The sequence below is a fragment of the Marmota marmota genome, unplaced genomic scaffold (genome assembly GCF_001458135.2).
Source record: "Marmota marmota marmota unplaced genomic scaffold, marMar, whole genome shotgun sequence".
Classification (NCBI taxonomy): Eukaryota; Metazoa; Chordata; class Mammalia; order Rodentia; family Sciuridae; genus Marmota; species Marmota marmota.
In genome coordinates, this window is record NW_026013101.1 from 1 (window position 1) to 2,621 (window position 2,621).

Here is a 2,621-nt window from a genome sequence, read left to right on the forward strand (position 1 = left end):
CTCCACCTGGCCCAGCCTGAGTGGGTCTGGGAAGCAGAGAAGCCGCCAGGCCAGCGCAGAACCACAGAGCCCAGGTTGTTGGGGGAAGTAGATTAAAACGTGCCTCAGATTGTTGTAGCAACTGCAGTGCTCGGGGACAGAGGTTAGTATGGGTGTCAACAGGGCCCTTGTCACCTGGCCCTGCCATCATGTCCACGAGGATGCTGAGAATCTTTGGCTCTGAGGGTTACTTCCAAGGGTTCAGTGTGGACCAACTAGAGTCTGCCCAGCCTGGTTCAGTGGTCAGGTCCTGACATCCCTCTCCCAGTCCCTGCTCATGGCAGGCATCTCCTCCAGGGGACGACGCTCATCACCAACCTGTCTTCTGTGCTGAAGGATGAGACCGTCTGGGAGAAGCCCCTCCACTTTCACCCTGGACACTTCCTGGATGCCCAGGGCCACTTTGTGAAGCGGGAGGCCTTCATGCCTTTCTCAGCAGGTGTCTGTGGGGCCTCCCTGTCCCTCCCCAGGGCTCCTTGGAGGGGTGGAGGCCAGGGACAGGCTGACTGAGCCCGAGTCCCCCTCACAGGCCGCCGTGTGTGCCTCGGGGAGCCCCTGGCCCGCATGGAGCTCTTCCTCTTCTTCACCTGCCTCCTGCAGCGCTTTAGCTTCTCGGTGCCCCCTGGACAAGCCCGGCCCAGTGACTGTGGTGTGTTTGGTACCATAGTGACCCCATCCCCCTATCAACTGTGTGCTGAGCCCCGCTAGAGGAGGTGCAGACCCCAACCCTGCCCCCAGACGGGGCTCTGATGTTCAATAAACCAGTCTTGTCAATGCCACTTTGTTCTGAGATGCCCCTGGCTCTGTTGGGTCCTCAGCCACGTGTCTGAAGCCAACCCTCGTCCCCCGCTTCTTTTTATCCTGCTACTTTGCTGATTCATTCCCCCCCCCTTTTTTTTTAAATCTCCCTTTTGTACCAGGGATTGAACCCAGGGGCACTTAGCCACTGAGCCACATCCCCAGCACTCTTTCAGCCTCTTGAGTAAATGCAGTTATAGGTATGCACCACCATGTCTGGCTTGATGAATATTCTTATCATGAATCTTTTTGGAATCTTGTCAGATATTTTTTCCCCTTGATAATCATGTGGATTTTTTCTTTCGGCCTGTTCATGTGTGTTTACCATTGATGAATTTTCACGCGGAATAAATCCCAGGAATAAATCCAATTTGTTGTAGCATCTACTTTTGTGGTACATAATTAAAATCAGTTTGCTAGGCAGCTGGGAATGTGATTCAGTGACAGAGCACTTTCCTAGCATGTCCCTAGTAGTGCCACAAAGGAACAAATCAATTTGCTAAGGTGTTGAGTGTGTCTGGTGCTTGCTAGGAGGTGCTCTACCACTGAGCCACAGCCTCTGCCCACTAGAATTTTATTGAAGCTCTCTGAATCAATATTCCTAAGGGATAGTGATCTGCAGTTTTCTTTCCTTGTAGCATTTTTGAGTGACATTGGTATCATAGAAGTTAACCCCCCCCCATAGGCTGGGTTAGGAAATGTTTCCTACTCCTCAATTTTTCAGAAATTTTCAAAAGGATTTATATAAGTTTTGTTCGTTCACTATTTTAATTGTAGGTGTGCACAATCCCTTTATTTATTTATTTGTACGTGGTGCCGAGGATGGAACCCAGTGCCTCCCACGTGCGAGTCACGCCCCAGCTCTGCATCAGTTCTCTAAACAGTGGGCAGGGCCACCAGTGGAGCCGCACAGTCCTGAGCTGTTCTTCGTTGGTAGATTTTCAATTGCTGACTCAATCTTCTCGCAGTTAAGAACCTGCTCAGCTTTTGTTCTTCCTGCTCTACTCTTGGTAGCCCGTGTGTCTCTGGGAGTGTCCATTTCACATGGTGTGGGCAGCTGCAGGCACGAGGCTCTGTCCCGTAATTCCTTCCATCCTCTTCCACCATGCGACCAGCGCACTGGTTTCATTAAAGAGGTTCTTGGCATAAAGTTCGCTAGTGAGATCCAAATAAACACACAGACTCAGTTACCTTTTTCTATGACCAGGTCTGAGATGGCTCTCCCTCTGGCTCACACCTCGAACCACCCGGTAGGGCAGCAGGGATTACTCAGGGCTAGCAGGAGAGAGAGAGAGCACGCCAGGGAGGGGCCTTTTATTGGGGAACAAGAAATTCAGGGGAGAATTCCATCCAATGAAGGTTGAGGGGGGCAGCACTCCAAGGTCAGGGTCAGTGATTGGCCCCAGGGTCAGTGGTCAGTCACACCCCCACACGGACAGGCTCTCGCACCAGGAGAGGGCCGGGAAAGCTCCGACACAGTTTAGCCAGAGCGCCTCACACCCAGTCCGGGAGTTGCCCAGTCACGTGTGAGAATGGCTCCCCACAATCCTCTATTTCTGTGGAGCCATAAGTAATGTCCCCGCCTTCGGGTCTGAGTCTTCTTTTTTCTCCTTACTCCTGTGGTAAATGGTCGGTCAATTTGGCTGACGTTTTTCAAGTGGTTCCGTTTTCATGGGGTTTCTCTGCTGCCACTCCGTGGTGTATCTCCTTCATCTCTCTTCTGTTATTTATTCTGATGTTCAATAAACCAGTCTTGTCATTGCCACTTTGTTCTGAGATGCCCC

General features: G+C 51.6%; 1 long non-coding RNA gene across 1 annotated transcript; it reads left to right on the forward strand.

Annotated features, from left to right (window-relative positions):
• The first annotated feature begins 6 nt into the window (after window positions 1–6).
• Window positions 7–1,220, forward strand: LOC107135031. The gene is made up of 2 exons (XR_001502508.2): window positions 7–478; window positions 569–1,220. It is a non-coding gene; the product is annotated as an uncharacterized LOC107135031 (long non-coding RNA).
• Window positions 1,221–2,621: the final 1,401 nt, after the last annotated feature.